We start from the raw sequence: 25,524 nt of genomic DNA, 5'->3' as shown, positions 1-25,524 counted from the left end.
GTTACGAAAAGACCCAGATGTCCTTCCCCAAAGGTATTTTCACCCCAAATTTATAGAAGTTTCTTACCCATTAATAATATGTCGATCCTTTAATAATGTACCTAAACCACTCTTAAACCTATTTCTATTTCTAAACAATGCCCCTTCTTGAGATTATAGATTTAAAACTTCATTACCTAGTCAATCAGGCTTCCTCTCTGTCATGAAAATACATCTATGAGGTTCACTGAAAGCTCCATGAGGACGCCAACTAGGGAAATGTTAACCTCGTGACCATAGTGAATGGCACAATATCTTGCACATATATGCTCATAATTAATGTATGCTAAGTGAAAATTCTGGAATTGCTTAGAAAGAATAAGACCATTTTTTATTTATCTGCCTCTTTGCCTACTGGAGAAGATATTTATATTGTTGTATTCTCCTATATTCTGCCCTCATGTTCTCTACCAAATTGGAAGCTGATACAATATTTGTCTCTGAGTATATATCATGAAATATTATTAAACTTCAAGATCTTTTGGTAATGTGAATTCCCACAAAAAACAAGTGATATTGGAACCCAGCAGAACCCTGTAGCTCATCGCCCCAACCCACTGCCAAGTACAAAGGCCCCTGCACGTCTCCTGCCTCTGGTCTTAGAAAAGTTGAAGTCTCCCAGGCCTCCCTGAGTCACAAAGAGTGGCCTCGAGCAGTTAACGATCAGGACAACAGAGTCACAGACTCAGTGTCTGATGCACCTTCCTGAGTTGTTTCACAGATACTGTAACTGCCACCAGCGGGAAAAAGCCAGACTGCAGCCATGACATAAGCTCCTCCAACTTGAGCAGTACTGAGTCTACGGCCAGCACAATTCCGAGAACTGGCCTCAAGAGAAGGAGGTTAACACGACTGCTCATAATAATCTATGTCTTTGTGGGCATCAAAATAATTGTAGTTTGTTCTATAAAGGAGCAACTAAAATTGTCAGCAAAGAGATGCTACGGACCCATGTCGACATCCTCCACTCTGAGAATACAGCGCCCCATGTCAGCATGAAGAAGTGACAGAAGATGGACCTTCGCCCCTGATCCCATAGAAATGGAATGATGATTGACGGTGGGGAATTGAAAGCAGCTCTTTGCCCATTTCCCATTTCCCCATTTCTGTCCCCCTCTAACCTTAAAAACCTAATTATAGGAATGAGATCACTAAGCAATGTAACTTAACTCCTGACTTATGCTCTCCTGAATGTACACCACGCCTTGCCCAACGGGTTGATTCTTCTCCTAGTTTAAAAGGAGGAAGAATGAAGAATTCAGCAGGTAAAAATGAGTAGCTCTCCACCCCCAACAGCTGCCCTAAGCAATCCTGCAGGCAGGTCACACGGGCAAGATAACGTTGGAAGAACGTCAGCCAGCCTGCACGCCATGAAGGATGAAGCAGAACCCAACCTCCTGCCTCGATAATTCACTGCGATTCTTTCCCCATTTTTCCCTTGAAAACCTATCATGACTGAGCAGAATCTTCGGAGTTGGTTTCAGGACAAGAGTCCACCTTCTCACCGGGTTGCTGGCTTTTCTGATTAAAGCAGTTTTCTTACTACCAACACTTGCCTCTCTAACTATTGGCTTTTGAGTGGTGAGCAGCTGAACCTCAGTTTGGTAACAATATCAAAATGTTTTGGAACAAAATCATAGGCTGATAGATTTCAAAATGAAGTTACACAATTTTTTAAATAAAATCATCCATGAAATATGTCAATTATTCCAAGCTTGAAATATCAATTTTGGATCATTAAAATATTACATAAAATGTTTCATAAATATGGATGCTCTTCAGAGAAAATCCAAAAACTAGCAACGAAGTAAAAGGAAAAATACAAATTAAACTCAAGGTAACTTCTCTTTAAAGACTACAGTTCTGAGAGGACATTTAAATGATGTGAGTCATGTCAAAGCAAATATTCACTAAGTGAAGAAAAATGTCCTATTTCATTCATAACTGCTTTCTCATTAGTTTCAATATATTTCTCAACGTATGAATAGAATATTCTTTCTAAAGAGTAAAGGCTTTTAACAAGCAATCTAGGAACAAAATGCACACAGCTATATAGTGTTTTGATTAAGTTACTCGATCCCTGTCTTAGTGGTTTTTGTCTCACTTGGAAGATAAGCAAGTTCTGACATGTCAATCTAGATCTACAAAGTACAAGCTTCTATTAAGTTAAATCAGTCACTGTTAATAATCAGGCTTCACACATATTGTAACATGGCATTTAAACTGAGCAGGAGTTTATGATATAATTGTGGATTAATAAAATCTACAAATTATCTAAGATCTGAAAATACGCATTGCTGATTTGCATAAAACTAAAAGGAATTTTTTCATAGGTCGGAATTTTTGAAAGTTATACATTTTTTTCACAATGGGTTAATCCATTTGTCTCCCAGGTGTTAGTTCACTGTTTACTTTCTTAACAAAGTTAGTGAAATGCATTCATAACCATATGTGTTCAACAATATTTGTCTGAACAGATCTGGCCAAAGGTGTGCAAGTACAGTAATTCACAAACAATACAATTCTGTTATGTTGAAAACTATCACCCGTTAGGACAAGGCATTTATTGATTTGAACTTTCTAGCTGCCTTCAAAGAAAGGATAGGAAAAATCAGACTACATTTTGTAGTGAGAGACAGTTCAAGGGATTTGTGTTTAATTTCTATTGACAATATCAGAAAAGTTGTTAGTCTGAACTAAGTAACTAAATAGGTGATGCCTAGAAATCCTGTTCTCCAAAACCACAGCAATCAAAAAAGTAACCTCCAGGAAAGCAATCCAAAGGCAAAGTGAAATTCTCCCCTAGGCTCCCATCCAAGAGCCTGAATGATAATTTATCATGATTTTATTGCCAAGACAGTTTAAGTGACAATGTTTCATTTCACCCAATCTGCAAGCTAACGGTCTGATACACTGGAAAGCACACTACAGTCTTCAGCCTCTTGACCACTTGTTTCTTAGAATATATTTACAAATAGACTAAAATGAAAAAAAAAAAAAACAGGGATTTTTTTCCCCGGGTTAATAATAATCCCATGCACAAAAAATAGAACTTCCTATTAATATTCTGTATTTCAGCAATTCAAATTACAGACGTTATTCTACATCAAAAGCATCCAGAAAATGTGGGCAACTTTCTGAAAGATGCAAGTCACATACTGATCAAATGGATTCAATCAGTCTCTTTGTGCGGACTTCAAAAATGAGCGCCAGGCTACCCTCGTAAGCAGTGTCTAAATCTGAGCATGTTTCAGCACAGGAGAAGAGGGGACACAAGCAAACCATTCTGACCTTTTAGGTAAACCACATACTTTTCTGTCATTTGTAATACTAGTCTGAGTTCTTGTCCTGAGAGAAGACATTGATGCGATAAAGAAGGAAAATGAAGGGCTGGGGCGCTGGCCTCCAGTCTCTGTTTCCAAGATGCCCCTAGGTAAAAGGTCTAAGTCTTTCTCAGGATCATTACGATCTCCTTTCCTACCTCTCTGCAAGTCTAAGTCTCCACCACAGCTAAGCCAAGAAACGCTGTATTTTCTAAGTTTACATATTAAATCAAGGAAACTGCTCTTTCAGGAAGTGTGATAAAATGAAGTGAACTTCTTCAGGATGGCATCTGCGATCACATTTTGATGACGAGATAAGTGACACTTTGTGAAGAGGAGATAAATCACAGCTTGGTCAAGACAACACTCATTATCTTGTGTTTCTTAAGGAGTCAAGGCTCCTTGAACATGGCTGTTCAATTCCCTTCCCATACTTTGATATGACATTAGTCATAGGGATATCAATTGGACTAGTATTTCACAGGAAATAATTTTAATATTTCCTTAGAGAGAAAATATACCCATTGTCTAGTACCGTTGGGGAAAAGTTCTATATAAAGTAAACACACCCGAGATAATTATATCTAAGAAAACAATGGCTTCTTTTCTTGTGAAAGAAGCCAACAGTCATTGTAATTTAATTTTATTTTTTCCTCATATACAGTAATACAGGCATTAATTTCTCTACCAGCTAAATAAGCCATTTCCCTGTTGGGAAAAAGCAACTTTTTAAAGGAAATGATTATTATCCTTATGAAACATATACATGTTTTCAAGAGTTAAGAAAATACTGGTGCTGCCTGGTAGACATTCCTTACTGCTTACTCTATTAACTCTTACACAGTTCACTTTCTAAAAAAAAAAAACAAAGCAAACAAAAAAACAAAAACAAAAAAACCTTATTTACCCACTACTTTCTAATAAAATATCGAATACCTTCTCACAATGTCAGCAGAACATTTTTTGCTAGCATGGGAGTTCTAAATGATTTCCAAATACGAATGACGTCCAAAGGTTCTAAACAGAGATTCCTGAATGGCTGATATGACTTTAGCCCAGGGGTAAGTTTGTAAAGTTGTTGGAGCCCCACTCCCCATTATAATACTTTTTAGATCTCACTTTCAATTTGAACATTAATAGAGACACTTCTCAAGAAAACCTCTCTTTTCTTTCTAGGAAAATTATAATGTCTGAGATAGTATAACAACTAATAAGAAGGTAATTCTATCTGTGGGTGAAACACCTTGACCTAGAGCCGCCTGAATGTGAAGATTAGAGTCATTCATAACTTGTGAATAAATAACCTATATTTTCTAAGCCATTTGGTTGACATTCTATAAAAATGTGTATTTAAGACAAAAGAGAATTGCCCTTCCTTTTACAATTTCATCATTTTTCCTGATTCTTTTGCATTCCTGTGGAACTCATAGCAGGGCCCATCGCTTCATTCTAGATGTCAGCAGAAATTCACACTGTTCCTGGAAACAACTACTTTTATCAGGCAAAAAAGAATTCCACAGTAGTGGGATTGCTGGATCATATGGTAATTCTATTTTTAGTTTTTTAAGGAACCTCCATACTGTTCTCCATAGTGGCTGTATCAATTTACATTCCCACCAACAGTGCAAGAGGGTCCCCTTTCTCCACACCCTCTCCAGCACTTATTGTTTGTAGATATTTTGATGATGGCCATTCTGACCGGTGTGAGGTGATATCTCCCTGAGAAAACCATAATTCAAAAAGATGCATGCACCCCAATATTCATTGGAGCACTATTTACAATAGCCAAGACACGGAAGCAACCTAAAAGTCCATTGACAGAAGGATGGATAAAGAAGACGTAGTACATATATACAAATATTACTCAGACATATAAAGAAAAGAAATAGGTAATTTGTAGAGATGTGGATGGACCTAGAGTCTATCATACAGAGTGAAGTAAGTCAGAAAAAGAAAAACAAATATTGTATATTAATGCGTATATGTGGAATCTAGAAAAGTGGTACAGATGAACCTAGTTGCAGGGCAGGAATAGAGATGTAGATGTAGAGAACGGACATGTGGACACAGCGGGGGAAGGGGAGGGTGGGATGAACTGAGAGATTAGGATTGACATATATACACTACCATGTGGAAAACAGATATAGCTAGTGGGAACCTGCTATATATAGCACAGGAGGCTCAGCTCGGTGCTCTGTGATGACCTAGGTGGGTGGGATGGGAGGGGGTGGGAGGGAGGTCCAAGAGGGAGGGGGGCTATGTATACATATAGCTGAATCACTTCTTTGTACGGCAGAAACTAACACAGTTATAAAGCAAATTATAAAGTAAATCAATTGTATTCCAATAAAAATAATTAAAAGCCAAAAGAAAAAAAGGAAATTCCACATAGGTTTCATTCTGTTATTCTTTGCTGTTTACAAATATGCCATCCCTACACAAATTGGTCTGTGCTTCTGAGTTATAGTCACTTATTTGAGATCAAAATTTTAAAAATCCACAAGCATACCCTGGAATCTTAATTTTCTGTAGTAAGGTTCCCCCCGAGTAGAGTGTATCTGTTGTTCATCTTCTATTCAGATGTAATTTCCAACATAAACAACATACAGTCAAATTGAATTGAGGAAATCTTAATATTTTGAATTGAGTGTCTCTTGTCACTTTCTGTGTTGTGCATCACTAGAAGTCTTCACATCCCCGTATCTCTCTGGATGAAGCTAAATTATATAATACTGACTTGGAAAACTTCATCTTTCTATAGTTTTCTTTACTATGTATATTAAATATGAATGGTATTTAAGCATCAAAGATTATAAAATTACTTTTGTGAAACTCTTACAAAACAAGTGCTTTGAAACTTGGCTCTTATTTCGTAGCTTTGATACTACTTTTTCACTTCATTTGCCAACAAGAGCAACACAAAAATGAAAGGAAAAAAAAAAAACGAGAAAACCTAGAAAGTGTTCAGCTTGTTAAGTATAATTGTCATGTATGATAAAATCCCTAGACCTCTCCTGAGTCTTTTTAAGTCAGTTTTGCTAATGAAAGTTTATGTCATAAAAGTAAGACTATTTTTTAGGTTTTTCTTTACATTTAAAAAGAAGCACATTACTTTCCCTGATGGAAAAAAAAAACCAAAAAACAAAAAACTGCAGCTACAGAAATGGTCCCTGCAAATTAAGGGGGAAGGGAAAATTAACAAGTTGTGTCATACAAATAAATATTTTTAGAGGATTTAATTCTATCAACTTAACACTTCTTACTCATCCTTTAGCTGAAAAACATGAGTTTTTGCTCATATATTGATTTTTTAATACAATCAAAAACCACACCATCTGCTTCAAGTAAAAAAAATAGGAAACATTTGAATAAAGTCAATATGAATATTTTCTTAGACATTCCTTTGCTCGCTTAGTTTTAGTAAAATTTGATGTTTAACACTATAACTTCTTGGATTTAAAATAAAAGAAAAATTTATATTCAAAAATTGTCAATTCCTTGAAGTCGCGAGTCAAGTCAGTGGGAAATATTTTTAGAATCATTAAAATCAGATGTCTGAAGTAATTATGAACATTTTATATGAAGTCTCACAGTATGTTTTTCTCTTTCTTATTAAAATGCAATAATTACCTATTTATAAATGATTGCATTTAATAAAATACTTTACAGAAGTGTAGTTTGATTTGTTTGATTTCGTGAGGATTTTTCTATATGGGTAATATGTCATTTTAAATAAAACTAATTCTCCAATAATATTAACAAGATTCACATTAAACTATTTCTAGCAATTTCTCAGTTTCTTAAAAACTGAACAAGTATTTATGAAAGCATCTAACTAAAAGGATTTTTAACAGCTTAAAATTTTCAAAGGATTAGCCCTGGAATGGACCTTAAAAATCACTTCCTGTATTCCAAGCCCTTTATTGTAGAAGCAAAGACTCAGAGAGATTAAATAACTTGTCCAAATTAGCATAGTGTGTCAGCCCCAGAAGAACCAAGACTACAGTCTGGATACTCAAATCTTCAATACATGTGTATATGCACTAAATCAGAAAAATACTGAAGAGTAGTATTCAGATAAGCAATGTTTTATTAAGAAGAAACAAATCACTTGACAATATTATAAAATTTAGAGAAATTCAGTTATATGTTTCTGTATAATTTATTAAAAAGTAAACTGAGGCTTAACTAAATTGGATTTGTGGCAGCATTTTAATCAACCCAAAGCAAAGCTAAGTTATGCCTCAGTGTTCTCGTTGGCATTTTGAAATTACTTTCACATGTGAAAAATAGAGTCAGGTTAATGCATATATTATTAATAGAATCATATCCTTCTGATTATTTTCTGCTTGGAAAATGATGTCTTTAAATTTTAAAATGTAATTGGTATTTCCATACGTTTTCATTCCCTTACAAATGGTAAATGTCAGTACTAAAGTGTTCTACTAATAAATCTTATTTATTACCCATATGTGCACACAGGCATATAATGTGAATTGATAAAGCAAGGGGAAGGGCAAGTGGTCCCCTATGGTCACGTCTTTTATTTTTAATAGGGTTACTCAATGAACCCATTTAAGGTCTATAGTGAACAGATATCTTGAGTATCATCAATGTTTGACAAAATAGCTCATATTATCCTTCTGGATTAAATGGAGAGTTACGGTTACCAGAATTAGATGGGTTTATAATTAAAATATCAGTCGCACCCAAAGAGTATTGGTTATTAATTAACATGCAAATACTGTGCTGAAGGGAAACTTTTGTTATAGCACTGATTCCATACATAGCCCTACTGTGTTCAGCGTTTTAGTCAATTTGGATGAATACATAAATGACAAATGCTTCAAAGTTTCAGATATTTATATAATAGATAACAGAATCAATATTTCAATTTTATGGGCTTGGGCAAATAAGCCAAAATCCAAGGTAAAATTTAACAAGGATGAAGAGAATATCTGGCACGTGGTTTCAATCAACCGCATACACACAGAATGAAAGAAATGAGGCTAACCAAAATTCACCTTAAAATCACCCAGGTTTTCGGTAAGCAGCACTTTTAGGGCAAGCTATTAGTATGCTACAGTTACCACAAAAGCTAATAGACTTGAAGGTTTTAAATAGAATCAAGTCTAGGTAACAGAGCTGTAACTTCAAATACCCTGAAGGCTAAGAAGGAAATGTGAGTGAAACAGACAGGAAGGGGGTAGGTATAGAATGGTGTGTCTGTAGTAACTGGAGAGTCATTCTCTAGCTAAAGGCATTCTTTGTTTTTTTCCCTCCTTTTAAAAAAATAAAATGTAAACACTATGTTGCCAAAGAACACAAGTGTTCAGGTTGAAATTGGTCTGAAATCTGAATTGTCAGTCTGGCCAAAATCCTTTCTAGTTAGAAAAAGTCACATACCACGTCTAGACACCACACTTTAAGAATAATAGTGGGAATTCCCTGGCTGTCCAGTGATTAGGACTCAACATTCTCACTGCTGAGGGCCCAGGTTTAATCCCTGGTCGGGGAACCAAGATCCTACAAGCCACATGGTGGGAACAAAAAAAAAAAAGAATAACACTGAGAAACCTACATTTAAAAGGTAAAGATATAGAATGAAGGGTTTGAAAACACAATTCAGAATTCTTAGGCTGGGTGATGGGAAAATTTAAGGAAGAGATGATAGTTATTTTCATATATCTGATACATCTGTATTATGAAAATGAAAGCAATTACTAAAGTCAGAATTAGGACCAGTATATGAAAATACTTAGGAGGGAAGTTTTAGTTCCAAAGATCTTGCTAAAAACTGTCACAATGAAAACTGCAACAAAGTGGAATTGGATGTTAAGAAAAGTCGTAAGTCAACCTTCACAATGCACACTCAAGAATGGCTTGAAGGGTTAATTCTTCACAAATGTCCTACTCTTTCAAAGGCAAACAGAGTTTGAGAGGTAGTTTATAACCCAAGCCCTACAGTTAAAGACGAGAATGCCGAGGCCGTCTGAGATTACCAAGGATCAGAAATAACTTTTTATTCAATGTGGGATTTGCTCCTAAAACACGTCGATTGAACTTCCTTAACCTCAACAACAAGAACAGAGCGTTTTAAGTGTGGGCTTTCAAAGGCAATTAAAAGATGTAGGCAATTACGGGCAAATTTGGGTTCTGTTGGCCCACCATTCTAATCTAAAAGGGTTTGCAATTTTTTTTTAAAGTATTTATTTATTTATTTATTTATTTATTTATTTACTTATGGCTGTGTTGGGTGTTCGTTTCTGTGCGTGGGCTTTCTCTAGTTGCGGCGAGCGGGGGCCATTCTTCTTCGCGGTGCGCGGGCCTCTCACTATCGCGGCCTCTCCCGCTGCGGAGCACAGGCTCCAGACGCGCAGGCTCAGTAGTTGTGGCTCACAGGCCTAGTTGGTCCGCGGCATGTGGGATCCTCCCAGTTATCTCAACGCTATCGTTTCCCCACTGTGGAGTCTTGATGCCTTTGTCAAAGTTCACTTAAACGTATATTCATGGGTTTATTTCTGGGATCTCTCTTCTGTTCCACTGGCCTATAAATGTGTCTTTATGCCAGTGCCATAATGTTTTGATTACTATACCTTTCTAAAATGTTTTGAAGTCAGAGAGTGTAAGGCTTCCAGCTGTGTTCTTGTTTGTCAAGACTGGTTTAGCTATTTCTGATTCTTTGCATTTCCATATGAATTTTAGGAATGTTTTTCTATTTCTGCAAAAAAAAAAATGATTTGATTTTGATAGGGATTGCACTGAATCTTTAGATCACTTTGTGTATTATGGACATTTTACAATATTAAGTCTTTTAATCCATGAACAAGGGATGTCTTTCCATTTATTGTGTCTTCTTTAATTTCTTTCAGCAATCTTTTGGAGTTTTCAGCATACAAGTCTTTTACCTCCTTGAATAAGTTTATTCTTAAGTATTATATTTTATTCTTTTTGATGCTGTTGTAAATGGGACTTTTTTAAAATTTTCTTTTCAGATTGTTCATTGTTAGTGAATAGAAATGCAACTGGTATTTGTATATTGATTTTGTATCCTGCAAATTTACTAAATTTCTAAAAGTTTTTTGTGGAATTCTTTGAGTTTTCTATATATAAGATCAAGTCATCTGTGAACAGAGATAATTTTACTTATTTTCCAATTTGGGTGCCTTTTATTTCTTTTTCTTGCCTAATTTCTCTGGCTAGAACTTTCAGTACTATGTTGAATAGAGGTGATAAGAGTAGGCATCCTTGTCTTGCTACTAATTTAGAAGAAAATGTTTCAGTTTCAACACTGAGTATGATGTCAGCCATGGGGTTCATATATGGACTTCATTATGTTGAGGTAATTTCTTTCTATTCCTAGTTTATTGAATGCTTATATCACGAAAGTGTGTTCAATTACTTCAAATGCTTTTTCTGCATCTACTGAGATGATGATGTGATTTTTATTCTTTATTCTATTATTGTGATAATATCACACTGATTGATTTCCATAGGCTGAAACATCTTCACATCTCAAAGATTAATACCACTTGGTCATGGTGTATGATCCATTTAACTTTCTGTTGAATTTGGTTTGTTATTATTTTGCTGAGGATTTTTGCATCTATATTTATCTGGGATATTTGCCTGTAGTTTTCTTTTCTTGTAGTGTCTTTGTCTGGCATTTCTGGCCTTGTAAAATGAGTTTGGAAGTGTTCCCTCCTCTTCTATTTTTTGGAGGAATTTGACAATTGTCATTAATTCTTCTTTAAATGTTTGGTAAAATTCTCCAGTGAAGCTGTCTGGTCACTTGCTTTTCTTTATTGCGAGTTTTTTGATTACTGATTCACTTTCCTTACTAGTATAGGTCTATTCAGATTTTCTATTTCTTCATGATACAAACTTAGTAGATTGTATGTTTCTAGAAATTTATCCATTTCTTCTAGGTTATCCAGTTTTTCGGCATATACTCTTTCACAGTAGTCTCATTTATTTTTAAATTTCTGAGGCATTAGTTATAATGTCTTCCCTTTTATTTCTAATTTTATTTGAATCTTTTCTATTTTCTTCTTAATTATTCTCTACTCTTTTACTTCCCCCCTCACACGGTATGTTACAGATGCCACAAATTATTTTTTATATTGTGTATCCATTAACATATGTGTATAGTTATTTTTATACTTTTATATTTTAACCTCTATACCAGAATTAAAAGAGACTTACACGTCACAGTTATGGCATTTTAGCATTGTCTATTTATCTACATACATACCTTTACCAGTGAGCTTTGTACTTACATACGCTTTTGGTTTCTGTCTAGCATCCTTTCACTTTAACAAGAAGGACCTCCTTTAATAGTTCCTGCAAGGCAGGTATAGTATTGATAATTTCTCTCAGATTTAGTTTATCTGGGAAAGTCTTATTTCTCCTTAATTTTTGAAGAAGATATATCATTCTTGGTTGACAGTATTTTTTTTTTCTTTCAGCTGTTTGAATACATCCTCTCACTCCCTCTGAACTACAAGGTTTCTGCTGACAAATCTACTAGGAGCCTTATGGATGCTCATGTGTATGTGACAAGGCACACTTCTCTTGCTGTTTTCAAAATTCCTTGCCTTTGATATCTGACAATTTGATTGTAATGTTTTTCATTGTAAACTTATTTTGAGTTCCTTCTATTTGAGTTCATGAATCTGGATGTCCATTCCCCACCCCACCCCTAGATTTAGAAACAATTTTGACCATTATTTCTTTAAATAAGCTTTCTGACCCTTTCTCTCTCTCTTCTCCTTCTGAAACTCCCATAATGTGATTATTGATCCCCTTGACAGTATTCCATAAGCCCCTTAGGCTTTCTTCACATTTTTCATTCTTTGTTTTTGTGGGGTTTTTTTACCGCGGGCCTCTCACTGGTGTGGCCTCTCCCGTTGCGGAGCACAGGCTCCAGATGCACAGGCTCAGCGGCCATGGCTCATGGGCCCAGCCGCTCCACGGCATGTGGGATCCTCCTGGACTGGGGCACGAACCCGTGTCCCCTGCATCGGCAGGCGGACTCTCAACCACTGCGCCACCAGGGAAGCCCCATTCTTTGTTTTTTATTGATCCTCTGGATATTTTCAAATGACTTGTCTTGAGTTTTCTGATTCTTTCTTCTGCTTGATCAAGTCTGATGTTAAATCCCTTTAGTGAATTTTTAACTCTGTCATTGTAGTCTCCTCCTCCAAAATTTGTTTGGTTCTTTTCTTTATATTTTTTACCTCTTCATTAATATTCTCAGTTTGTTCATGCATCATTTTCCTGAGCTCTTTGAGCATTTTTGTAACAGTTATTTTGAATTCTTTGTCAGGTAATCCATGTATCTCCATTTTTTAGGTTGGTTTATGGAGATTAATTTTTTTTCCTTCGACACATTTTTCTGTGGTTGTTTTTCAGTGTTTTGTAAGTTTATGCTGGGATCTGTGCATTTTAAAAACCAGCCCCCTCTCCCAGTCTTTATGGACCCACTTTGTATAGGGATAGACCTTCACCAATCAGCCGGGTTTCATATTCTACAGGCCTCTCAGACATTTTCTGTGGATGTGTTTTCTTTGGAGCTGTGTGTGTGAACTCCCAATTAGAAGGATTTGCCAGTATCTTTTTTCCAAAGCTCATAATCTCTTGCTCCTTCGGTGTCTGTCTGTAGTATTGCAGGTTCTCTACAGCTAGAATAAGCCTCCGAGCTCTTTTTTATTCTCAGTGGACCCCAGGCTTATAAAGTATGCTGGGCCCAAGTCAGGCAAGACAGAGGCAGTCCCCAAGGTACCCCACAAAAGGCCAGAACATTGCATGCACATGCCACTTTTGTCCTACCCCCCACAAGGGAGTGGCCACCCAGCTGTACTGGCTTCTTTCTGGTGGACCACAGGTCTCTGAAGCAGCAACAAACAATTAGCTCCCTCCCATTCTCAGCAGCCCCCAGACACCTAGCATATGCCAGGTCCCAACAGTGCTCTGAAGCAGGCAAGTCAGAAACCAGCCCCTCGAAAAGCCAAAGTAATGGAACTACACTCCAACTTGCTCCTTCCTTCCCAAAGGGAAGCTAGGAGTTGGGGGTTTCCCCCCAGTTTTCCCACACTGAGCTGGAAGGGAGGGTCTATGGTGAGTGCGTGCTGGGCCAAACCTTCACCTTTATTCTCAGCAGCCCCCAACCTGGTGCCATTTCAGGCAAGACAGAACCCAGTTCCTTAGAAAATTCAGAACCTGAAAATACAGTCAAGTCTTCTCTTTCTCTCCCTAGAGAGGAAAGCCAAGAGCTGGGTGTTTCCTCCTGATGGTGGATAACTACAGCCAGCGAGGCTGTGAATTTTCCCACAAGGTTTGACATGGCTGGTTTCACACTCACTTGGTTTGCAGGAGCCTCTTAACTGGTTTCTCACGAAGAGAATCAGTCAGTGTATTGCTGCTGAGTCAGGGTCTCTGGGGGGAAAGAGGGTCTGGGTTTGCCCACTACCTTCTGACCTCACCCCCTTGGCCCTTTGTTTCCTCAGATGCAATCTTCAATATCACTTTTGGGGACCCTGACCATATCTGACATTGCTTGATTTCCCCAACTGCCTTTTTTTTTTTCTAAAATCTCATTTCCCTGTGAACATAAGTAGCCACCTTCACTAGCACCTTGTTTTTGATCATCCCTCAATATGATATAAAGCAAAATTATATGATGGAAACGTGAAGTGTGAATTATATCAAGTTTTCCTTCAAATATCGAAAGTCTAATTAAGGAATTCTCAAAATTTTATCGACAGTATTTATATTTAGTTCAGATTTTGATTCCAGTATATTTAAATGATCACAAAATTCTATTGCTATTCTCTACAGTACTCTTTGAGTGCATCTGTTACCATGGCAACTAGTGCAAACTATCCAATAAAGACAGGCATGATGATTCTTTTACTTAAACACAAGAATAAAGTGAATTGAACACTAAGTCATCTAAAGTACTTGCAGAGGTTTATACCGATATTCATCTTCTCCTACACATCTAAACAGAAATTTTAGAAGAGTTTTGAGATGACAGACTAATCTCAAATTTCATCTATTGTTTGAAACTTTTTGGCTGGAATAATTACGCTCATGACCTGATGGTAATGTGAAAGGAGCACGGGAGCATTTTCTCTTTAATATGGACGATGACAGAAAGCCTCCTGTAATTTGGTAAGAGTCAGATTATCCTTCCAGTGGATAATGTGAGTTCTCATCTCTCCTTTGAGTCACACGGTGATCTCTAAATGAAATGACCAGATGGACACAGATATTTGCTGAGAACGGCCATGGAAAGAGGACAAGGACCAAAATGACATAGTTATTCTCAGAGAAGCTACCACGTTCCACAATAATCATAACTCAGCAAGCAGACATACCCTTTTCTTCTTCCTTCCACAGCACTTTGATCCCACAAAGGACTATTCACTATGGTCTCTCATACATTTATCTCTGAATTTGGAAACCACTTAATGAAATGCAAGGTCTTTAAACTGATTTTAAAGGAAATGGCCAAGTCTTATAAAATTTAGACGTTTCTTTCACTGTTAAACCAGCCATTTTCAGCTGAAATGATAGAACACAGACATACCCCAGGCAGCTTAAGCTTAGCTTAAAGAGTTAAGTAGCCTTAAGTCTTTAAGAATTCAATACTGGGGGGACCTTCAAGATGGCAGAAGAGTAAAGACATTGGGATAACCTCCCTCCTCACAAATACATCGAAAATAAACCTACAAGTGGAACAACTCCTACAGAACACCTACTGAACGCTGGCAGAAGACCTCAGACTTCCCAAAAGGCAAGAAACTCCCCACGTACCTGGGTAGGGCAAAAGAATAAAGAATAAACATTGACAAAAGAATAGGGACGGGACCTGCATCTCTAGGAGGGAGCTGTGTGAACAAAGAAGAGAAAGTGAAATCTCTCCCAGCAGCCTCAGGAGCAGCAGATTAAACCTCCACAATCAACGTGATGTACCTGCATCTGTGGAATACCTGAATAGACAATGAATCATCCCAAATTGAGGAGGTGGACTTTGGGAGCAACTGTAGACTTGGGGTTTGCTTTCTGTGTTGAATTTTTTTCTGGTTTTATGTTTATCTTAGATTAGTCTTTAGTACTTATTATCATTGGGGATTTCTTTATTGGTTTGGTTGCTCGATATCTTTTTTTTTTTTCCTTCCTTTTTCCCTTTTTGTGAGTATGTGTATGCTTCTTTCTAGGATTTTGTCTGTTTAGGTTTGCTTTTACCATTTGTCTTAGGGTTCTGCCTTTGTTTTTTGTTTGTTTGGTTTTTTTTCTTTCTTCCTTTTATTATGAGCCATGTGGCTGGCAGGGTCTTAGTGCTCCAGCCAGGTGTTGGACCTGAGCATCTGAGGTGGGAGGGCCGAGTCCAGGACACTGGACCACTAGAAACCTCCCAGCCCCACATAATATCAATCAGCGAGAACTCTCCCAGAGATCTTTGCCTCAACACTATGACCCAGCTCCACCCAAAGGCCAGCAAGTTCCAGGGCTTGAGGCCGCATGCCAAACACCAAGCAAGATAGGAACACAACCCCACCCATTAGCAGAGAGGTTGCCTAACATCATACTAAGTTCACACACACACCAAAACACACCACTGGCTGGAGCCCTGCCCACAAGAAGGACACGATACAGCCCCACCCACCAGAGCACAGGCACCAGTCCCTCCACCAGGAATTTTACACAAACCACTGAACCAATCCCACCCACTGGGGACAGACACCAAAAACAACGGGAACTACGAACGTGCAGCCTGCAAAAAGGAGACCCCAAACACGGTAAGATAAGCAAAATGAGAAGACAGAGAAACACACAGCAGATGAAGGAGCAAGGTAAAAACCCACCAGACCTAACAAATGAAGAGGAAACAGACAATCTACCTGAAAAAGCATTCAGAATAATGATAGTAAAGATGATCCAAAATCTTGGAAATTGAATGGAGAAAATACAAGAAACGTTTAACAAGGACCTAGAAGAACTAAAGAGCAAACAAACAGAGATGAACAACACATTTACATGTCATTTACAGATGACATGATACTATACACAGAGAATCCTAAAGATGCTACCAGAAAACTACTAGAGCTAATCAATGAATTTGGTAAAGTTGCAGAATACAAAATTAATGCACAGAAATCTCATGCATTCTGATACACTAATGATGAAAAATCTGAAAGAGAAATTAAGGAAACACTCCCATTTACCACTGCAACAAAAAGAATGAAATACCAAGGAATAAGCCTACCTAAGAAGACAAAAGACCCATATGCAGAAAACTATGAAACTGATGAAAGAAATTAAAGATGATACAAACAGATAAAGAGATATACCATGTTCTTGGATTGGAAGGATCAACATTGTGAAAATGACTATACTACCCAAAGCAATCTACAGATTCAATGCAATCCCTATCAAACTACCAATGGCATTCTTCACAGAATTAGAACAAAACATTTTACAATTTCTATGGAAACACAAAAGACCCTGAATAGCCAAAGCAATCTTGAGAAAGAAAAATGGAGTTGGAGGAATCAGGCTCCATGACTTCAAACTACACCACAAAGCTACAGTAATCAAGACAGTATGGTACTGGCACAAAAACAGAAATATAGATCAGTGGTACAGGAGAGAATGCCCAGAGATAAACCCACAAACATACGGTCACCTTAGTTTTGAAAAAGGAGGCAAGAATATACAATGGAGAAAAGACAGCCTCTTCAATAAGTGGTGCTGGGAAAACTGGACAGCTACATGTAAAAGAATGAAATTAGAACACTCCCTAACACCATACACAAAAATAAACTCAAAATGGATTAAAGAATTAAATGTAAGACCAGACACTATAAAACTCTTAGAGGAAAACATAGGAAGAACACTCTTTGACATAAACCACAGCAAGATCTTTTTTGACCCACCTCCTAGAGTAACGGAAATAAAAACAAAAGTAAACAAATGGGACTTAATTAAACTTAAAAGTTTTTGCAGAGCAAAGGAAACCATAAACAAGACAAAAAGACAACACTCACCTCCGTGGTTAAATTTATTCCCAGGTATTTTATTATTACTGGTACAACTGTAAATTTTTTTCTTAATTTCTCTGATAGTTTGTTATTAGTGAAGAGAAAAATAACAGATTTCTGCATATTAATTGCATATACTTCAATAAAAATAAAAACAAAAATTAACAAATGGGACCTAATGAAACTTAAAAGCTTTTTTGCACAGCAAAGGAAACCATAAACAAGACGAAAAGACAACAGTCACAATGGGAGAAAATATTTGCCGGTGAAACAACAGACAAAGGGCTAATCTCCAAAATATACAAACAGCTCATGGAGCTCAATATCAAAAAAACAAACAATCCAGTTAAAAAGTGGGGGGAAGACCTAAATAGACATTTCACCAAGGAAGTCATACAGATGGGCAAGAGGCACATGAAAAGACGCTCAACATCACTAATTATTAGAGAAATGTAAATCAAAACCACAAGGACGTATCATCTCACACCGGTCAGAGTGGCCATCATCAAAATATCTACAAACACAATAAATGCTGGAGACGGTGTGGAGAAAAGGGAACCCTCGTGCACTGTTGGTGCGAATGTAAATTGATACAGTCACTATGGAGAACAGTATGGAGGTTCCTTAAAAAACTAAAAACAGAACTACTATATGACCCAGCAATGCCACTACTGGGCTCATACCCTGAGAAAACCATAAATCAAAAAGAGCCATGTACCACAATGTTCATTGCAGCCCTATTTACAATAGCCAGGACATGGTAGCAACCTATGTGTCCATCGACAGATGAATGGATAAAGATGTGGCACATATATACAATGGAGTATTACTCAGCGATAAAAAGAAATGAAATTGAGTTATTTGTAGAGAGGTGGATTGACCTAGAGTCTGTCATACAGAGTGAAGTAAGTCAGAAAGAGAAAAAACAAATACTGTATGCTGACACATATATATGGAATCTAAAAAGAAAATGTTTCTCACGGACCTAGGGGCGGGACAGGAATAAAGACACAGAAGTAGAGAATGGACTTGGGGACACGGGGAGGGGGAAGGGCAAGCTGGGATGAAGTGAGAGAGTGGCATGGACGTATATACACTACCAAATGTAAAATAGGTAGCTAGTGGGAAGCAGCCGCATAGCACAGGGAGATCAGTTCGGTGCTTTGTGACCACCTAGAGGGGTGGGATAGGGAGGGTGGGAGGGAGATGCAAGAGGGAGGGGATATGGGGATGTATGTATACGTATAGCTGATTCACTTTGTTATACAGCAGAAACTGACACACCACTGTAAAGCAATTAAACTCCAATAAAGTTGTTAAACAAGAAATAAATGAACTTTGGCTACTGTCTCACACCTTATCAAATATCAGTGCTAGACGGATTGTATGCCTAATGTGAATGGTAAAACAAGCTTTTAGTAGAAGAACACCCTCATAATATTGGGGCGAAGATTTATTAAACAGGACACAAAAATCCTTAACCATAAAAGAAAAGATTGGTATATTGGACTTCATAAAAATTAGTGCTTTCTGGTCTTCAAAGGTCACCATTTGGAAAGTGGAAAAGCAAACCAAAGAGAAGGTGTGTATAATAATCCATCAGACCAAAAATTCATTTCATTAAAATGTAAAGAAGCCCAGCAAATCAATAGGAAAAAGACAGACAACCCAATAAATATTAACAAGTGACTTGAACAGGCACTTAACAAGTGAAAATTTCCAAATGGTTAATAAAGGTATAAAAAGGTATTCCATATATCATTACTTCTCAGATAGATGCATATTAAAACCACAGTAAAATACACACTCACCATAATGGGTGAAATACACACTTGCCAGAATGGCTAAAACTAATAAAGCTCATGGTACCTAGTACTTCTGAGGAGGTAGAGCAACTGGAACTCTCATACATTGTTGCTGGGAGTTTAAATTGTTACAAGCACTATTGAAAACTATTTGGCAATATCTTCCACAGCTAAATATGCATCCATCCTATAATTTAGTAGTTTTATTCTTATGTATAAACCCAAGAGAAATGAGTGCATGTGTGCACTAAAAGATGTGTACAGGAATGTTCATGGCAGCTTTAGACATAAAAGCCAAAAATTATACACAGCCCAAATGTCCACCAATGGTAGAATGGATCAATTTTAATATACTTATATGATGCAATACTACAGAGTAATAAAAAAAGAGCAAACTCGTGTTATTGTTACATGCAACAACATAAGTGAATTTCACAGACATTATGATGATCAAATAAAACCAGACACGAAGACTAAGGAGTGTATAATTCCATTTACAGGAAGGTCAAGAACAGACAAAAGTAGAATACTTTTGTGACAGAAGTCAGAAGAGTGGCTACGTTTGAGTAGGGACTGGGAGCCTCATCTTGATCTAAGTGATGGTTATATGGGTGCACATATATGTAAAAATTCATTGAGCTGTCACTTAAGATCTGTGCACTTTATACGTCATACTGCATTAAGAATATGATCACTAAAAAAAAAAAATCAAGACTGTCCTCAGATGCTGTGTGGAATGGTGAGAACATTTAAAATGCCAGAGAAAGAAAACTGCCAAGCAGGGAGCAAATGATTTGAACTTGTCCTGGATTATCTAGAGAAGTCTTGGACATGTAGAATTGTCAGCTGTGCAGACTTTCATGACTAATCAAGCTCCCCAAAAAACTAAGGAAGAAAAATCTGTAATAATATGACTAACCACACCAGAGTGACTTAGAACATATCCACGTAGTGCTGTTTGTTCCTAATTTATTCACATTCAGCATTGATTTAGTACTGAGTGCTTTAGAAACTATTTAAAGAGTTAAGCATGACTGAAAGATCTGTAAAGGGTCTATTTTGATATTAGTAACATACATATAGTCAACTATACCCACTTCATCTCCATAATATTTGAAAGATATAATATATGTATGTATATGTATTCATGTATATAAAGTTAAGAACTATGTGTATGTATTTGTACATTTATATATACAAAGCTAGGTATATATACATATTTCTACCCACACAGAAATAGGTGATATATAGGAAACTATGGCAGAAAGATCTTTAGCTATACCAGAAATAAATAAGTATGGAGAACCACCACAAATTAGTGAAATCTGTTCTATAAAATACCAGTAAGGAAATCATGCTTGCATTATTGCTAAACACAAGCAATAAGTGGAACAAAATGTAACTATAATGAAATAGCACTTAATGCAGCTCTATACAGAAGCTGCTATAATGGCTAAAACATTTTTATTTACAAACATATTGCAATCAATATTTTATATAGTAACGTAAATAAGTGTATCTTATGCTAGAGAAGGAATTGAAAAAAAAAGGTTGCTGCCTTTCAAAGGATAAATTGTTGTAATTCTCTTGTATTTGTGGTTATTATATGGTAAAGGAAAATTTCAAACCAGTCTTTTCAGTCAGGTAAGGCACACCTGCATTAATACTATGTATTTATCTATCATTTATACTCTCTGGAAACTCTGTGAAAAGTCTACAATGCTGGATAACAACAATATGGATTCTTATCTGACTAAATCAATCTTCTGAGAACGGCATAATTAACTTCACTTAATGAGAAGGGGAATACCTTTATTTTGACCATATTTTAGAATCTCTTCCTTCCAACGCCAGCATAATCAAAGGAGACCACTTACTCAGAGACACACAGGGTAAGATAAACAGATTGCAGTGTGGGGATTTAGGATAGGCATGAAGTACTTCCTTTTCGCAAGTTAATACTTCTGTTTCATGGATTGACAGGCCAATGGTAGGTTTATTTATAAAGCCATTTTCTATTCCCCACATCTAAGTTTCTGTAGGAAAATAATGCACATAGTTCTTACAAAATCATCTTCTGCTCATCTAATTCAAGATCTGTCCTCTTTTATTGAGAGAAGAAATTATCAAAATGTGAAAGTCTAAAATTAGTGGTGTATAATTGATAGCCTAATTCTTTCTTAATTATAGGTGTGTTACAGTGGCGCTATAATTAGGCAAGAACAGCAGCTCCAAAGTGAGTCAGGCTTTACCTTTCACTCTATATGAGGATGTACACGGGTTCCGAGAGCAGAAAACTCTGGAAGAGGAAGATGCAGGGTCTATTTCCTCACACCTCTTGTTGGTTACAAGATTGTCCCCTATTTCCTCTCTCTAGCACAACAAAGTAAATATTCCATTCATATTTGTTTTACCGAGTATCACTTAAAGAACATATAGATTTTTAAATTAGAAAATTTACAGCTGAAATTGGAATTCTGAAACTAATGCACACACGCTGACTTCCCTAAAAAAATATTAATATAGGGCTTCCCTGGTGGCGCAGTGGTTGAGAGTCCGCCTGCCGATGCAGGGGACGCGGGTTCGTGCCCCGGTCCGGGAGGATCCCACATGCCACGGAGCGGCTGGCCCCGTGAGCCATGGCCGCTGAGCCTGCGCGTCCGGAGCCTGTGCTCCGCAACGGGAGAGGCCACAACAGTGAGAGGCCCGCGTATCGCTAAAAAAAAAAAAAAAAAATTAATATAACCCATAATTATTAAATTATGTACCTGAAATCTGATTTAAAAAATCTTTAGATTTAAATTGAGTAATTATCATCCTAACGATGACAAAACAGATTCCTATAAATGAGATGAAATATTCTTCTTATAATTTGATATAAGATGCTTTCATCCCTTCAAAGATGTATCTTTAGTTAATTATCATTAATGTATCATTAGTTAATACTGGGACAAAAGACTAGGCTCTCAGAACTCCGAATTCTGTTTTAAAACTGGCCCTTTAATCTCTAAATGGTCTTAAACCAGTTATTTTTCCATCTTTGAGTTAGTTATACATCTTTAAAATTCAGACAGTGACCACCTTCTCCAATCAGTTTCTCCAATGGCTAAATCCAAAGCTCCTGCTGTGATAAAATCAGAAAGTTGACTTTCTGATAGACACTGTGATAGTAGAAAGTTTATAATAATATAAATGATAAAACCCCTCTTCATAAACAGCATAAGAAACAAAAAACTATCAGTAACGCCAAATGAAGCCATATTAGGAAACATAAGATAACTGTTAGAACGTTAAGTATTAGCAACTGGTAAAAGTTGTGTCTTCCACGTGTAATGAGCTGTCTCGGGCATTAGAGTAAGTATTAAATATAAGAGACGGCCAGAGAACAAAAAGCACAGTACCTGTCCTCAGTCTGGGGCCAGCCCACTCCCTCTGCATCCCCACTCCTGGAGGATCAGGCACCACGATGGTCAATCTCCCATCACTCACCCTGTCCTGCACCCACCTTCCAGGAGCCCCAAACGCCCCTGAGGTTAGAGGACAGTTGAGAGAGAGGACGACCCAAGTGTGTGGTGAATGTTAATTTTAGGAACAGAAGCAAGGAGCATTTCCTTTGCGCCTCTTTCCACCGTAAGCTTAGAAATTCAACCAGACTACTGCTAATAGACAGATTGTAGAATATAACCTAGGTTTTAAGGGGAAAAATGAAAATCAATGAAAATCAATGATATTTTGCCTTTATAATGTCTATGAATTAGCTTCAGCTCATCCAATACGTTTAGAATAACGCTCTATAAGAGAAATTCTTTTTTTTACAAAAAGGAATTTGTTACTCAATTTCCATATACTAAAGCAATAAACTCTGTGGGGAAAGGTATGAGATGCGATGGCTACTGCTGCAAGCCAGAGTATCTCTGAAAACATCTCTGAGAGTCAGAAGCACAATTAAGATTGCCCTCACTATTGTCACCGTGGTACCCAATTATCCAACATTAATACAGTTAGAAAAACTATTCAAAATTACTCAATTTAGCAGCACCTTTTTATTTAATCCAACTTTTAAAGAAACATACCTTTTGTACATACTTTCCCAAATCACAGCCATGCCATGTTTTAGTGGTGGGATTAACAGGCATGCTCCTATTCACTTTGGCGATGTGTGCTCTTCCATTAGCCTCCCTTCACTGGTACAAACAGAATGAACAGTGTGGCTTTTAAGTACTTTTGAGCCCACACCTTCCTTCTCTAGATAAGGAGTAGCTGACTGCTATGCTATAGCACTGAGACCTAGCCAAGGTCACGCATCAACAATTCCTTTTGAAGGTATATTGAGAGGAACTGTGAGGCCCTGTCTGGATTTCCACCATTATAATCCTCTAACATGACATACGCCGACACGGAGGTGACCGAAACACAGCAGGAGAGCAGCAAAGTAAATCCGGAGGAAGGAAGGAAAAACAGTGTACGGAAAGCACTCTTTAGGAGTAAAAGTCCTCAGCACACTTGTTATCTGCTGGAATTTGGTCAAGTCCTCACATGTATCCGAGCTTAAATTTAATAACGCACAACATGCAAACAAAAGTGATCGCCCCAGCTATCAGACAGAAATACTGTGAGATTCAGAGATGACGCATAAGAAACTGCTTTGGGAAACTGTACTCATAAAGGTTATCAGGTTGCCTAAATACTCACATCACTTCTCTATTATTCTAGGGAAGGAAAGCACCACAATCCTATATAGGCGCATGGCACCCCACAGATATGTCAGCGTGTGTGCATGCGTGCATGTGTGTGTGTGTGAGTGTGTGTGTGCGCTGCACATGGGGACCATGGTCTCCATGGGGTTACTGAGCTGAAACACAAGAGTAGCGGCATCCTTTGCCCAGAGTCACACAGCCTTCTCACCCTGTCTCCTGGGGAATTTGCATATTCTAATCATGAAATTTTGGCATCCCGCTGATTAAGGCGCGTGTTTCTATGATCGAGTTCAGGTACACTGAAAAGCTCTGAGATCCTGAAAGTGCAGTTGCTGAGCACAGTTGGTCCTCTCGTTGTCCAAACAAGCTAACGAGAGTAACTCTCAACAGACAGTGTCTGGAAACAATTAAGGTTATTTCCGTCAATATAAGGAGCACTAAGTAAAGCATATGATCTAACAAGCCTCTGCCTCATTCATAGGACTCATTTACTTCAAGAGCGCGGAACACCAATAAAATATACCAGTAAAATAGAAGCAAGACCTATCGGGACACAAACAATTTAAAAATGTTTCAAAATACACTTCTAATTGAGAATCACGTGATATTCTAATCTATTTTAATAGGTCCACTGTTATGATCAGGCTAGAGCACTGTGTTATATTAAGAGTATTGCAACTATTTTCAGAAGTAGCAGTAAATTGTCATTAGTAACAAATCTGCATTACAACATTCATATGCAGCATCAAAGTCAAAGTACCCGCTGACAGATGGACCACGCTCTCAGCTTACGTCGCGGTACCTAGTGGAAGAGTCAAGGTCCTGCCCACCCCACGTACAGCCAAGTTATTTTCTGTTGTCAGCCGTCTGACAACACTACTTTTTCTCCCGTGATATCTGGAGCACAACTGATGTTATTTGGAAAAGAGACCAGTGGCAATGCAGAAGGAGACAGTCTTCAAATTACAGTCTACTACTTCAACTGGAAGTTGAAAGTCCTAAATCCTAATGCAGAAGTAAACTGGCCTGGATCTCACTCAAAGTTAGGCACACCCAAAGATGGACTATCAGAGATCATCATATGCTCCGTGTTTGGCTTAATGTCAATACCAAAGTTTATCTGCTATATTTAAGTGTTTTAATAGAATGAGTTCTTATAGAGAGATAATAGTATAATGAAAGAAAGTTATACCAACATCAGCCTCTGGACTGGTGCCCATAAACAGAGACCATAATAAGGCCACAGATCTTTTAAAACTAAAATACATTCAATAGACACGTTGTAATTATGATTCCCATTTTAAAAGTCAAGAAGTTGAAGGCCTTTGTTAGCCTTTTCTTGGAGGGTTTAACAGAAAGTTTGGAATTTCCACATATGAACACAATCTGTTTCCTGACTTAGAATTAACATAACGGATTGGAAAGTGAGTTTTCAACTGTAAATTATGTAAGATAGATGGAAGTCATGCTTTAACATAAAACGAAGTACAACATCCTTTTCTTTTAAAAATAATCACCTAAATTTAACTATACTTTGCTTCAATTTTGTTCCAAAAAGACAATCAATTTTTTTTAAAAACTAGATTTCTTTGCAACAAAGTGTTTTTCTCCG

The 25,524-nt window shown here is 37.3% G+C and overlaps 1 protein-coding gene across 2 annotated transcripts in view; it reads right to left on the bottom strand.

Moving 5' to 3' along the window:
• Positions 1-25,524, bottom strand: part of GRIA2 (glutamate ionotropic receptor AMPA type subunit 2) — a gene marked incomplete at both ends in the record, with an annotated part of 158,463 nt that overhangs the window by 5,232 nt on the left and 127,707 nt on the right. The window lies entirely within an intron of this gene.

The sequence above is a fragment of the Grampus griseus genome, assembly GCF_964374135.1.
Source record: "Grampus griseus genome assembly, chromosome: 4".
Classification (NCBI taxonomy): Eukaryota; Metazoa; Chordata; class Mammalia; order Artiodactyla; family Delphinidae; genus Grampus; species Grampus griseus.
This window is presented reverse-complemented; position numbering and strand designations above follow the sequence as displayed.